Genomic DNA, 16,743 nt, shown 5'->3' on the forward strand with positions numbered 1-16,743 from the left:
TTAACTCCAGCCGACCCTCTCCCTCCCAGCGAACCAAACCTCCAGCCGATCCCGATTTCAACTTTGCATCTTTCTCCGACTCGACGGTGTCAGATCTCCGGACGACTTGAATCAGTAATCTCCGCCTTTGAGTAACCTATTTCTTTCCTCTCTGCATGCGATTGTTTCAGTTCTTGGCAAATTGGCATTTCGTTTCTTGCCGGTTATGGTTTTCTTTTTTTCATTATTTGTTTGGTTGTTGACCATTACAGGTTCGTTGCTCCAGCAGTTCTTCATCGGTCTCCTCTCCGATTTCCTCATTACAGGTTAGTTTCCCCCCATTACAATTGTTTGCAGTGGGTATATAATTTATTTGTAGTGGCTCCATCTGCTTGATCAGTCAGAAATGAAAACAAATGACTATGAATGCTCATGTCCTATTTGGATTTGTATGCTTTTTGAGAATTCTGTCATGACTATTGCAATTTAACATGCATATAATGAGCTCTAGAATGACAGCATACTGCTTAAAATGTCCACAAAATAGTCCTGGTTGCCATAAAATTTCTCGGTGGTTGTTTTCAGAATGAATCGTAAGTAGACAGAGATTCATGAAATCCAATTGTGGATTAGAGGTAAATTGTGGATGTACTTTACCTTAATGGATTAGAGGTAAATTGTGTATTTTAGGTGTATGATATTAGCTCTTATTCCTGTAGTCTTTTTTTCTATTTGATAGTTGTTGCTTAGGAGGGCTTCATCTCTGTAGTTTTAGCTTATTAACTGTGAATTCTCCTAAAGTTTATTAAATTATTACATGGAAAATTGAAGGAGCTTGGGAACTGAAATAGGGTAAAGTAGTAAAAAATGTTTGTGCCACTTTGTTCTAGAATGAAGAGGATGATGAAACACCATTCATGGTATGGACCCACTGTTATAATATGGATTTGTTTTTACCCTATAAAGTGTTTCTCTTGATCCTAAGCTTTCCTGAAGTGGTTTCTCAATTGTAGTAACAATTGAACTTACATTGGTAAATTTGAAAAGTGTATGGGTTAAATTTGATAGTTGTTGCTTAGGAGGGCTTCATCTCTGTAGTTTTAGCTTATTAACTGTGAATTCTCCTAAAGTTTATTAAATTATTACATGGAAAATTGAAGGAGCTTGGGAACTGAAATAGGGTAAAGTAGTAAAAAATGTTTGTGCCACTTTGTTCTAGAATGAAGAGGATGATGAAACACCATTCATGGTATGGACCCGCTGTTATAATATGGATTTGTTTTCACCCTATAAAGTGTTTCTCTTGATCCTAAGCTTTCCTGAAGTGGTTTCTCAATTGTAGTAACAATTGAACTTACATTGGTAAATTTGAAAAATGTATGGGTTAAATTGTTTGAAATAAAAGTAGGGATTAAATTTCAAATGTAAAAAGAGTATAGGGAGTTGGAGTATACTTTAACTTGTTGGGTTAATGTAAGTTTTGGCTGTTGAACTTGGCAACTATGTCAACTTTGATACATAACCTTTGTTTTGGTTCACATTATTCTTGGAATTTGATAACTTCTTTCCAATTTGGTCTTTGAATTTGGATTCCATTAAGGTAAATTATATATATACCCATTTATTCTCGTTAAATAATCTGTCAAAATATCAAACATTAACCCAATTTTCAATTGTGGATGTACTTCCTTTCTTTCCAAACAATCATGAAAAAGTTAACACATGGTTGCTGCTTTGTTTTGATTCATTCCAACATATATTCTGAATCAGCTTAGTGTTCTACTTTTGTACTTCCTTTCTTTCCAAACAATCATGAAAAAGTTATCATGCAACTGTCGAATATTTATGGTGGGTTTATAGGAGCTTAAGTTGTCTATTTTTGGTATGTGTTTCAAGTGTGTTCTATTAACTTTGTGGTTAATTTTTAACTCATTGGATTTTAATAATACTTTTATTTGCTGACCAAAAAAAAAGGAAATTCACGGACAGAATACTTTTATAAAAAGGATTAATATCAAAAAATGATGTACCAATTCATGAAAAAGATAATGGTGTACCAATTCTTGTATTAATATAAAAAAATGTGAGTACTACATGGATCAAAAAATGATGAGATCGTTATAATTTAAAAAGGACATCAAACTTTAGTACCAATTCTTGTATTAATTTCAATTATGATAAAAATATAACGATTTTTATACTTTCAAAGATCTCGTTCAAATGTAAACATTATTAAAATAAATTGTGCTAACTTTAAGCTCAAATAAAAATTTTATTTATGTTATTTAAGGTATATTAAAATATAATTAAAATCATTTTGATTATATAATATTTTTAATTGAAATATAATTAAAATCTGTATAATTATATAATATTAATATAAAACTATACATTTAAATCCAAAATATAAATAAAACATGGTATAACAATTAAAATTTATTATTAATATAAAAACATATTTAATATTTATTTATTTAATAAATTTTATCTACGTGAATTATTCAAAAATGTGGAATTTATAATATTTTATTAATTAAAATAATGTATTTACATTTAGACATTAAGTTAGAATTCATTTTCAATTAGGTAATATTTATAAAAATATATACACTTTCTGCTGAATCAATATATTATATAGATTTTTATAATTACAATGATAAAGTTTATTACTATATTCTTATTAACTATTTACCTTTAAAATATTAAATTTGTTAGTAGCTATCAATCATTTATGCAAATTTTTACTAATAATTTTACTAATTAAAAATAAACACGTGCCATCTTGATTCTTTTAGATTCAATGTTCCTTCCTGTAATTTCTTATCCCCCATATAATCCTATCAACTCCCCCAAAATTAATAACCTAGTTGCTCTCATTTTTAATTTGTTTGACTCTAAATTATTTTTATAAAATTTAATTTGCAGCTTCAATTCTTTGATAGTGTGTTCTAAATTAATATTGTTTATTTTCATTTGATAATGTCTAATTGTAGTAATGGCTCGTCTGCCTTTAATTGCACAACGTGAGAGGCGTAAAAGATTGGTATTGCATTGACAATATGGTTGGAAATCTGTAGAATTGCGATTTGGTTCTTATTTAGAATGGGTGCCAGCCTTAGCCTACAGACTTATAGACCAAGGATTAGGTCATATACCTTAGATTTTTATGCAAAACGGGATTATGTGAAAAGGCTTGTATATGCTAGTGACGAGACTTTTATTGAACAAGTTAGGATGAATAGAACTGCCTTTTTTAAACTATGTGAGATGTTAGAATCGATAGGGGGATTGAAGTCGTCAAGAAACATGCTTGTTGATAAGCAAGTAGCAATGTTTTTACATATCATCTCCCATCACCTGAAAAATCGAGTTATCAAGCATCACTTTAGAAGGTCCGGGGAAACTGTTAGTAGAGCATTTCATAGTGTTTTAAATGCTGTCATACGCTTGAAAGATGTCTTATTTAAAAAGCCGGAGCCAATTACAGCCGATTCTTCTGACACAAGGTGGAAATGGTTTAAGGTATTGGACTGAGTTTTATATATAGGTTGTACAACATTTAGTTGATTTAGATTTAAATTAGTATTCTAACACAAAGTTTTATATCATGTGATATAGAATTGCTTAGGTGCTCTTGATGGAACCCACATCAAGATTAGGGTTCCAACAGTTGATAAACCTAGATATCGAACGCGAAAAGGTGACATAGAAACAAATATGCTAGGTGTTTGTACACCTGAGATGCAATTTGTTTATGTTCTTCCTGGTTGGGAAGGTTCAGTTGCCAATAGACGGGTTCTTCGAGATGCCATCAGTAGAAGACATGGACTACAAGTTCCTCATGGTAAAGTGGATAGTTAGAGGACTTTGATATTGTTCATTAAGATCAAACTTTTTCTGCTGAATTAATCATTTTAAGTAGCAATTTTATTTTATAGGTTGTTATTATCTAGTTGATGCTGGATACACAAATTGTGAGGGATTTCTTACACCTTTTAGAGGACAGCGATATCATTTGAACGAGTGGCGTCAGGGTTATCAGCCAAGTTCTCCGCAAGAGTTTTTTAATATGAAACATGCCTCAGCACGTAATGTTATTGAGAGATGCTTCGGGGTTATTAAAACTTAGGTGGGGAATACTTAGGAGTCCATCGTTCTATCCTGTTAGGGTGCACAATAGAATTATTATTGCATGTTGTTTGCTCCATAATTTTATTCGAACCCATATGAGTATTGATCCCATTGAAACGGAGGTGGGAGAAGGATTACCTAGTAATGTGGTTGATGACGATGAACTGAATATCACAAATATTCATCCATCGGATGCTTGGGCTACTTGGAGGATGGAACTGGCCAACCAAATGTTTGATGAATGGCAAACATCTAGAAATTAGTTAGGTTTAGGGACAAATTGAGTTTGAATTGATTTGTTGATGTTACTTTAGGTATCTAGTTTATGAAACTTTGGTGGTGTTTGATTAAAATTCTGTATTGTACTAAACTTTGTTGAATTATAATTTAATTATCTTTTCATTCAGGATGTGTTATAAATTTAAATTTATATCAAACTAACGATATAATATTATAAACTGTTCACCTTTTGATTCATGATATTAAAAATATTAAATAATGTTAATTTGTTTTTTTTCTTAAGATAAATATGTCAGGTGTTCCACAATCACATGCTTCTTCTCAAGCTTCTCGAGGAAGCAAAAGAAAATGGGTTCCAGAAGAAGATGCAGCCTTGGTTTCTTGCATGGTGGATTTGCACAATGTAGGAACATTTAATGCTGATACCGGGTTCAAAGCCGGTTATTTGAACGAGCTAGAGAAAATGCTAGAAAAGGCTTTACCAAGGGCAATGTTGAAGGCGAAGCCAAATATTGAATCTCGGATTAGGTGCCTAAAAAGGGAATGGTCAGTCGTCTACGACATGCTTAATGGCCAAAACAACAGCGGTTTTGGTTGGGACGAGCAGAGGCAGCTCGTTGTTGCTGAAGATGCAGTTTGGGAATCCTATGTAAAGGTAAAATGTATTTCAAGTATTTATTTGTTTTTTTACAAAACTTATAACTAATATGATTTCCTCATTTTTTTTAGAGTCACAAAGAAGCCTCTCATTTCAGACATCGTTCTTTCCCTTACTACAACCAGCTTACTGCCATATACGCAAGAGATCGGGCGACTGGGAAAGACGCTCAAATAGCTGCTGATGTTCTTGAAGAAATACATGCTGAGGATGAACGTACTACAGATATGAATGAAGAGAGAAACACATTCTATGACTGCGAAGCCGACGTCTCTTTAGACAACATGGATGTTTCTGGTACAGATCGTGAGGAGATAGAGACCAAGGGGGTTCCTCATCTTCAAACAAGAGAAAGAAGAAATCTGATGCTTGTGATAATGTGTATTCTTCATTTGATGAGGCTGCCACTTTGTTGGGGGAAAAATCCAGGCCGTTGGCGATCAAATCAGTAGGAGTATTGCCTCCGAGGTGGTAGTTCAGCAGAAGTCAGAAGAACATCAAAAGATGGAAGAGAAAGCTTCAAATTTATATTCAGCCTTATGGTCAATTGAAGGTTTAACCGACGATCAGCGGTATGATGCTTTGAGTAAAATTCCTGATCATCCAACTCAAATGATCGTTTTCTTTAGTTTACCTTCTGTTGCCCGATTGGAATGGGTCAGAAGATTTCTTTCTCACCATTAAATATCAATGTTCAAACTTTTTGATGTTGTAAAACTATATAACATATTGATTATGATGTACAATTTCATTTTCATCTAACCTTTTCTTAATATAAGTTAATTATATTTATGCAGAATATAATTCTCAAGTTATATATTGATTTTACTAAATTGATATAAGAACATTGTATTATTAAGAATTTTATGAAATTATATATCACTATTAAATTACATTTAATATTAATTATTTTAAATTGTATAAATTCATATAAGAAAATTTATTATCAAGAATTTTATGAAATTTAATATTAATTATTAAATTATATGTAAGAATTATTATTTTAAATTATACAAATTCATAAAATATAATTTATTAGTTATAATTATTTTAAATTTTATTAAATCATATATTTTAATTAAAATATATTTAATATTAATTATTTCAAATTTTCATTTATAGTATCATATATTATGATTGGAGTAAATTCATATAAGAATATTAATTTTTAAGAATTTTATTAAATTATATATTTTAATTATAATATATTTAATAATAATTATGTTAATTTATATTTTACAGTATCATATATTATTATTTGAGTAAATTCATGTAAGAATATTAATTATTAAGAATTTTATTAAATTATATATTTTAATTATAATATATTTAATAATAATTATGTTAATTTATATTTTACAGTATCATATATTATGATTTGAGTAAATTCATATAAGAATATTAATTATTAAAAATTTTATTAAATTATATATTTTAATTATAATATATTTAATAATAATTATGTTTAAATATGATTAAATTATTTATTATTGATATTAATAATCTTATTAAAATTTAAATAACAATAACAATAATAATTTACCAAAACAAATTTCTGCTAATTATTAAGAATTTTATTAAATTATATATTTTAATTAAAATATATTTAATAATAATTATGTTTAAATATGATTAAAATATTTATTATTGATAATAATAATCTTATTAAAATTTAAATAACAATAATAATAATCATTTACCAAAACAAATTTATGCTAAGGGTATTCTAGTCATTTTAGTTTTTTCCATTATGCTATTACACATTTATTCCATTCAACCAAACACAAGATTACTATTACGCCTCTATTCAATTATATTCAACCAAACAGTTGATTTGCTATTACATCTCTAATCCAATACAGCGAACCAAACGCACCCTTAGCTTTACATCTTTTATCTTTGTTCACATTTATTTAAATGTTGAGAACTTCGTCTTTTCGCTTAAACATTCACATCATTTGATATCAGTTATTATTATAATTTATTAATTAAAATAAATTAAAACACAGTACCTATATCTGACAGTTATGGAAGCACAGAAATGTGTTATGGGCAGTGGGGGGAAGTGAACCCATGTTTGCATTTAAGGTTGTACAAAAGAAAAGAAAAAAAAAGCGTGATTGCTTTGGAACATGTGATTCATCTATCCCCATCCCAATCTAATTCTTATATCTTAGAAACTGAGTTTGCCTTGGCTTGCCACGTTGCATGGAAGATTTTTTTCTTTAAAAGAGATAAAGTATGCATTTTATTTTTTAAAATATTATAAAATTATAATAATTTTTTCATGTAAATGATGACACACCCACATATTTGTATCGTAATTATGCTATTTACATAATAACTCATGTGTTCATATATTAATTATAAGAGCGATTTGATTAAAAAAAAGTAGTTGGTGTTATTTTTATGATGTAAAATGATTCGATTATTTAATTGTTAATTTTAATTCTAATTCATCTATACATGTAATATTTTAATTAAATTCGTATGTTAGGAATGATAATTGGCCAAATAGTCCCAACCAGCAAGCCAAGCTACGCTTCTGAGCTGCCATTTACACGTTGTTTGAAGGAGTATCGTGAAGAAAGCACTTAACTAGCTTCTACGATGAAGAAAGCATTTCAATTTCACCTCTGCTTCAAGGTAAGCTACAATTCTCAGTTTTTAGATTGATGTTGCCGCACTAGTACCGATATGCAATTAGAGTTAATCCACGCACTATTTCGTTAGCACCTGCAACTGTCACAGTGCTTAAAGGTGAGCGTTCGATCACATCAAGTCGAATTAAGTGAATTTTTTTCGAGTTAATCGAGTCTTATTTTATCATCTTAACTCGATTTGAAAAAATTCAAATCAAGTCGAGTGAAATGAAATTCAAGTCAAGTCGAATTGAATCGAGTTAAAATGTCAAATTAAAATCTTATTATAGTGTAATTAATTTCATGTTAGGCAAGGTGTGCAATTTTCCTTTTCTGCAAGTATCTTTCGGTTTATTCAACTATCAATTTATACAATAATTCATCCAGTTTATCAATTTTAAATACCTTATAACCTCTAATTGAATGCATATGGCAGTTCAATTTTTTTCAGATGATCCCTAAAATTTTATATTTTATTCAATTTAGTCCCTAAAACACAAATTGCTATAGCTTTCAAATTTGAGCTTTGATTTCAAATTTGATCTCAATTCCATCCTTCTACAGCCCTATATTATCAATAATTACAAAAGTTTCATACCAATTTTGAAATATTTACACTTTAGTCTTTATGTTCAAAACTAACAACTTTCACTTTACAAATTAGTTATTTTCACTTCTAAGCTTAAAACCTAACAATTTAATACCAAAAGCTTCAATAAATTATCAATGAAAACTTTTGTAAACTTTAACAATTTTGCAAAATAGTACATAGGTCAACTAAATCAAGCTCAGAGGATCTTAGAAACATAAAAATTACAAAAAAAAGAGACTAAAATCACTTACCAATTTAAAGCTTAAAATTGAAAACATTGAAACCTATCTTTTCTCTTTAGTTTCGCGAGGGAGATGAAATAATGAATGAGCAAAATGCCTTTACAGTGAAACCTCTATAAAATAATACCCTTGAGATCCGAAAAATTATTATTTTATCGAGGTTATTAGTTTATTGATAAATGAATATTTTATTAATTTATCGATAAATTAATATTAATTTAAAGAATATTTCATACTTTATGCATGAGTTTTTTTTAATCAAAATCAAATATGCATGTAGGTGCAATGAATCAAAGCTAATTAGTTAATGTAACAAAAAAAAGAGTTAATTAATTGGTTAATGTAACCAAAAAGAAAAAAGAGTTAATGGTTTCAAAATCCAATATGTATATATTCATTAGATAGATTAAAAATATTATTATAAATAAACACATGTACGTATCAAAATATTGTAATTCATATAATCTTTTCCTCCATGGCTTCCCATTTGAAAGGTGTAAAAATGTCTACATTGATAGATGAGATGAGAAAAGCATTATGTGAGTACAAAAATGAGCATCCCTCTTCAAGTAAAAAAGATTTGCAACTGATGGGTGTCGAGCTCACCAATATAAACTTACGCCTAACTTGCAAATTAAGCAGTATAGGGAGTAGGGTCGATCCTTCAGAGACTGAGTTTACTGAAAATTGTTGCTCTTTCTCGACCAGATTCGTGTCTGGGCAGTTGTCGTGCCCAAGAAATTTGGGGGGATAAAATTTGAAAACCTGGAACCTGAAATAAACAGGGAAAAAAATGCGTGAAAAGTAAATGCTGGAAATAAAATAATAAAAACAATTAAATAAATCTGAAGAAAATTTAATTAAACTAAGCTCAGCTTTAGGCACGGGTTTTTCCTCGTCTTTGAACCGATCCTCGAAATTAGATGAACTCCTCTTTTCCAATAACCTAGTTATAGCTACCAAGGACGCCTCGGACACCAACTCTTCCTTGTATAAATTAGTTATGGAACGTCCAATAACTAACCCTTATCGATCGAACAACTTACGAAACGTTCGTGATTTAGAACTCCGGCAGCTTTGCGTTCTAGAAGAGCCTAGCTCGAACCAATGCCCTGAACCGCGTGGGACATTTAAATCCGGTTACTACTTCCCTTGATGGAACCAAACAGCAATCCCCACTTGGCACGCCATTGTGTTCATGGAAAACCGATTAGACAATCGATCCTTTCAAAATCCCAACTGTACATCTAACCACACTAACTCAAACGACGTCTTTTTTGACTTAGTTTGGATTTGACTTTGTGAGTTGACAAAATCATACTCTTAATCCGGAGAAATAATAAGTACTGGAATTTAGGAGTTAAATTGCTCGGGTTCGTAACTCACGGGTCTTGACGAAGTTAACACCGATCTAAAGCTGAAATGAGTTTAGTTGACTAAGGTTTGGGGCATGCTAGAGTTGGATGAATTAAATGAGGTTAAAATAGGTAAAAAGACTGGGTGGCGTGTTTTAAGTATGGGGGCTGAAATTTTGGTTGGGTATAAGAGTGGAATGGTTTAGCTACTGGAAATGAAAAGAAAGTTTGAAATAGAAATTGTGAATGGTTTAAGTTGGTAACAAGCTGTAAATTAATGAATTGAAAGTAAAGGAAACTAAAAACAACAAATAATTTCGTGAGTAGGAAGGGTGAATTGTATTCCAAAGATGAAAACTTGATTTATGACTTGATGAATGAATGACATAGTATCCTCTATTTATACTAGTGGCTTTGCCAAATTAAGAGCCACTAGCCATAGAAAATCAAGGAAATAAAATATTTCATGATATAAAAATCCCTACATAATCTCCCACTAAGTCAACATAAAATTTCAGCTAATTAAATCTTGGAAAAATTCTACTTTGGGTCTTCTTCTTTGCTCTTTTCTTCAATCTAGCCCAATTGCTTCTCCTTTTTCTCTTTTGACCCCAAATTGCACCCCTATATAAAATTCAATATAAACATGAAAAAATCAGTGGTGCACTCTCATAAATTAACCAATTTAATTACATAAAATATGCATTTTTAGCTTTTAATCAAATCCCCCTACTTAATTCATGCTAGTCCTCGAGCATTTTGTATGTATCTGCAAAAGGAAAAATTTCCTCCATAATAGGACTTGTCCCCCATGGTTTGCACAATTCAACAATTTAGCCCTTACATAGTAACATTTCAAATAACCTAGCCTAAGAAATAAGTAAATATATTTCAGAATTTATTAGAGCTTGATAGACCTACCCCTCATTTATTTATAATAATAATAATTTTTGTATACTTAGGACATTTTCGATTTTTTTTACGCAAGACATGATGACAACCCAAGCACCATGTTCCGGTTACTCGATTTGGATGTCTCTAAGCAGGTTATTTCGCCCTACTCGTGATAGCTTGTTAGCGGAGAGAATGCAAAGAAATTAGACAGTCACACGAACCTTTTTACGTGAGATGTAATAACAACCCAAGCACCACATTCTGGTTACTCGGCCCGGTGTACAACTCCAATTTTCACTCTTAACATTCGTACCAGAGGAGTATTATTATTATTATTTTTTTCAAATGTGATATAGGGTAGGCAGTCAAACAAACTCATAATTCCTAAAAAAATTCTTACCCACTAAGTCTAGGTTATTGAAAAGTTTATGTGTAAAGAACTAAATAGCTAAATAGGTCAAACCATAAGTGTTCCATCCCAATTTATCAAAAGAAAAATTTTACCTTTCACGGAAAACATACAAAAAGCGACAACGGATAAGCAAATTAGAATCAATTTATGTTCCCCTCCCCCGTACTTATTTTACATTGTCCCAATGTAATTTAAAGAATAAAAAGTAAAGATAAGTAGAAAAGAGAGAGAGAAACTCTCCATGTATTTCAACGTCGTGAAGGATGGCCTCGTAGGTGTGTCCACGGTGTTAAATGGTGGGTCCTTGGCTGAAATTGAAGGAATTTTGTCGGTTGACATGGGGACTTCAATTTTGTCTTGGAAGGTCTGCCTGCAAAATAAAATAAAATAACATAAAATAAAAGGTGTAATTTTTATTTCTCGAATTTATAGCTTAGCTAATGTTATGCTTTAAGTTATTAAAAACCAAGATTATGAGATTTAGTAAAGTAGTAATGATAAATGCACCAGGTAAGTTCCCAGGAAAGAGAGGTGAGTCACAATGGACATTCTTAAGTACCAAGTATTTCCTTAGACAGAACCGATCCTCGACATGCATTTTCTCTTTCCGTTTTACTTTCCAAAAATTTTATTTACATAAAGGGAAAAATTTGGGTTGCCTCCCAACAGCGCTTTGTTTAACGTCGTTAGCTCGACGACCTGTTATTCAAGTTCTAAGCTCATCGAGAACAATCTCCTCAACTGTGTGCGTTTGAAAATTCTCGTAAAAGGGTTTCAGTCGTTGACCATTCACCTTAAAGCACTTCTGGGTTTCTTCACTTTGAATTTCCACTGCACCATTCGAGAATAAATTTGTAATAGTAAATGGCCCTATCCATTTGGATCGAAGCTTACAAGCAAAAATTTTCAAGGTGGAGTCGTATAGGAGAACTTTTTGTCCTATTGAGAACTGCTTCCTGATGATCAACTTATCATGAAACGCCTTCGTCTTTTCTTTATAAACTCGAGCATTTTCATATGCATCGTTTCTAATTTTCTCGAGTTCTTGAATGTCCAACTTTCGAGACTTTCCTGCAGACTCCATCTCTATATTACACTGCTTAACGGCCCAAAATGCTTTATGCTCTAATTCGACCGGGAGATGACACAGTTTACCAAAAATGAGTCGGTAATGTGACATGCCTATTGGTCCCTTATAACCTGTCCTATAAGCCCAAAGTGCGTCATTTAGTCTCAAGCTCCAATCCTTTCTGTTAGGTCTAACAGCCTTCTCTAAGATGAACTTGATTTCATGATTTGACACTTCAACTTGCCCATTTTTTTGTGGATGGTAAGCAGTGGCAATTCGTTGAGTCACTCCATATTTCTCTATCAGTGCACTTACGAGCTTATTGCAAAAATGAGTTCCTCTGTCACTGATTAATGCTCGTGAAGTGCCATACCTGGAAAAGATAAAACTTTTAAGAAAGTCAACTACGGTCTTAGCATTATCATTGCAAGTGGCCTTCGCCTCTATCTACTTAGAAACGTAATCAACAACTAAGAGTATATAAAAATTACCGAAAGAAAAAATGAAATGATCCATAAAATCGATGCCCCACACATCAAAAATTTCACAAATATGAATAGGAGTAAGGGGCATCTCATTTCGACGAATAAGGTTGCCGAATTTTTGGCACATTTCACATGTTTTGCAGAATAAAAAGGCATCACAAAATATGTTTGGCCAAAATAGTCCACAGTCGAGAATTTTATGTGCAGTGCGTTTAGATCTAAAGTGTCCTCCACATGCATAAGAATGACAAAAAGTTAAGATTGACTGCACCTCTGTTTCTGCTACACACCGTCGAATTACCTGATCGGAGTAATACTTCCAAAGGTAAGGATCGTCCCAAATGTAGCATTGAGCATCCTTTTTTATCTTATCTTTTTTAGACATTGGTAATTCCGAAGGAACAGTACCTATAACGAGGTAATTTACTATGTCTGCGTACCAAGGATGAATCGCATTTGCTGAAAATAGGTTTTCATGTGGAAAGTTATCTTTCAATGGTGTGTCATCTACTGGAATCAGTAATCGACTCAAATGGTCGGCTACTAAGTTCTCGCATCCCTTCTTATCCCAAATTTTAAAATAAAATTCTTTAGGACTAGAATCCACCTAATCAGTCGAGGTTTTGCCTCTTTCTTCCCTATTAAATATTTCAAAGCTGCATGATCAGAAAAAATAATCACCTTAGTTCCCAATAGGTAAGATCTAAATTTATCTAAATCAAACACAACAACTAATAATTCTTTCTCAGTGGTTGTGTAATTGCTTTGCGCAACATCCAAAGTCTTCGAAGCATAATAGATAACATGAGGCTCTTTCCCTATTCTTTGGCCAAGAACAACTCCCACACTTCGGTCACTTGCATTACACATGATTTCGAACGGGAAGTTCCAATTTGGTGGTTGCACTATGGGAGCAGAGACCAATTTCTTCTTCAATACGTCAAATGCGTCTTTACAAGTCTGGTCAAATTTAAATTCTTTATCCTTTTGTAACAGACTGCAAAGCGGTTGAGCGATTTTCGAGAAATCTTTTATGAATCTTCTGTAAAATCCTGCATAGCCAAGAAACGAACGAACCTCCCTCACATATGTGGGGTAAGGTAATGAGTTAATAATATCCATTTTTGCCTTATCGACCTTAATTTCTTCCGAGAAAACTATATGACCCAAAATTAATCCTTTGTCAACCATGAAGTGTCATTTTTCATAATTTAAAACAAGATTAAATTCTAGGCATCTTTGTAATATCTTAGCAAGATTATCGAGACATTCGTTAAAAGAGTTACCGTACACCGTGAATTCATCCATAAAGACTTTAATGATTTTCTCAACATAATCGGAGAATATGCTTACCATACATCTCTAGAAAGTAGTCGGAGCATTACAGAGTCCAAACGACATTCGTCTATATGCAAACGTTCCGAAGGGGCACGTGAAAGTTGTTTTGTCTTGATCCTCTAGTGCCACCGAAATTTGGAAAAATCTTAAGTACCCATTGAAACAACAATAATGGGTCTTACCAGTTAATCGCTCGAGCATTTGACCAATGAAGGGAAGTAGAAAATGGTCTTTTCGAGTAGCTGCATTCAACTTTCTATAATCAATGCAAACCCTCCATCCATTCTGGACCCGAGTAGGGACCAACTCTCCTGACGAGTTTTTCACCACTGTCAAGCTAGTTTTCTTGGGCACGACATGAACCGGGCTAACCCAATCACTGTCGAAGATCGGGTATATCATTCGAGCATCCAATAGTTTCTGGATTTCCTTCTTTGCTACCTCCATCATGGGTGGATTAAGGTACCTCTGAGCATCTCTCTTTGGTTTCGTGTTATCTTCGACGAAAATTCTGTGCATACAAGTGGATGGACTTAGCCCTTTTATATCGGCTATCGTCCAACCAATAACTTCCTTATAATTCCTCAGAATTCGAACTAGACTTTCTTTATTATCTTTGGTTAGTTTGTTTGACACTATCACCGATAAAATGTCATTCTCTCCCAAAAAAAGTACTTAGTGTGGTCTGGTAATGCTTTAAGCTCCAAGGTTGGTGGTTGCAAAACCGAAGGAAACATTTTAGTTTGGGAAGGTAATAGTTCAAATTGATTACCTCGGTTTGTCAATGATGGTTGCGTCTCCAAGTGTTTGATAATTTCTCGCAACGGTTCTTCTATAATTGCTAATTCCCCGAGATAATTTAAAACATCCATGTCAATGCTTCTGTAAATGACAGTTTTCAACTCATCAAAGTCATGATATTCAGAATAAGTTTGAGTTAAACAATCCATAATATCGATACTAGAAATATTTGATAGTGAGTTGGGATGACCCATAGCTTCGTAGACGTTGAATTTCACGATTTCACCATCAAACTCCATTGTCAGTGTTCCGCTCTGAACATCAATTTTTGTGCTTGCAGTACTTAGGAACGACCTTCCAAGCAAAATTTCAGATGAATTAGTTGAGTTATCATCCTCCATATTAATAATGTAGAAATCTGCAGGGAAAACTAATTCGTTAACTTTAACAATGACGTCTTCAAGAAACCCTTCAGGGTAGACGACTGACCTGTCTACCAACTGGATTATTACTCCTGTCTTTTTCAAGGGACTCGCATTAATCAACTTACAAATAGAATAAGGCATAACATTAATGGAAGCCCCTAAATCACACATGGATTTCTTAATGCCTACATTACCTATCTCACAGGAAATAGCAAACATACATTGGTCCTTGTATTTAGGCGAAAGTTTCTTTTGTAGTACTACGGAGACACTTTCTCCTACATTTACTCTTTCGTTACCTATTAACCTCATTTTGTTAGTACACAATTCCTTGAGGAATTTTCCATAGCGAAGGATTTGTTTGATAGCATCGAGCAAAGGGATATTTCCCTCCACCTTCCTAAATGTTTCGAGGATTTCTTTTTCCTCCTTCACTTTCTTATCCTTTGCGAGCCTCCTTGGAAAAGAAGGTGGCGTCACGACTAGTTTTCGAATTTCTGATTCCGGTCTGGCTGTTGGATCAGAGATCTACTTTTCTCGTTCCTTGTCTTGCCCATGACTTTTATCTGAAACTATTTCTAGAACCTTTCCGATATATTGCACTTACATTCTGCCGAGGATTCGGCTCTGTCTGGGAAGGTAATTTACCTTGAGACTCCAAATGATTAACTACCATCAAGAGTTTACTAACTTGATTAGTTAACTCTAGTATTGATGTGTTTGTCATCTGTTGATATTTTGTAACATCGACGACAAGTCTTTCCATAACAGCTGCTAGAGATTTGCTCGGCTTGGATGGCAGTTACGGAGGTCTTGGTTGGTATGATGGATTATATCGGGGATTAGCTCCGTAATTCAATTTAGGATGATCCTTCCACCTGGGACTGTAAGTGTTGGAGAAAGGATCATAGCGTCTTTGCGGAGGTCCTAGAAGACCTCCTATAGCATCAACATGTGCCGTTGAATTATCGTTAAGGATTGGACACAAATCCGTCGGGTGATCAAACATAGTACAAATTCCATACAGTTGGGTTAGATTCTTCTTTTCTGTAAGCAAACATTGAACAATATTAGTAAGCTTATCCAATTTACCTTCTAAGGATGAAAAGTTTGCCCCATTAACCCGTCTTGTGGGCTTCGAATTCGGTCGATACTGTTGAAAATTTGCCACTATAGTGGATATCAGTTCTCTTGCCCTTTGAGGAGTCATATTGACGAGCGCCCTTCCACTAGCAACGTCAATCATCATTATTTCCATAGGGAGCAAACCCTCGTAGAAATATTGAAGAAGTGATTGTTCGGTCAAACTGTGTTAAGGACAACTTGCATATAGTTTTTTGTATCGCTCCTAATAGTCGTAGAGCGACTCACTCTCTATTTGACGAATTCCTACTATGTCTCTCCTAAGTTCAGCTGCTCGCGATGCTGGGAAGAATCTGTTAAGAAAAACACGAGATAAGTCATCCTACGTTGTAATAGAACCGGGGGTAAGTAAAATAACCATTCTCTTGCTGTATCAACTAAAGAAAAAGGAAAGGCC

This window comes from Gossypium hirsutum, chromosome D02 (assembly GCF_007990345.1).
Source record: "Gossypium hirsutum isolate 1008001.06 chromosome D02, Gossypium_hirsutum_v2.1, whole genome shotgun sequence".
Lineage (NCBI taxonomy): Eukaryota > Viridiplantae > Streptophyta > Magnoliopsida > Malvales > Malvaceae > Gossypium > Gossypium hirsutum.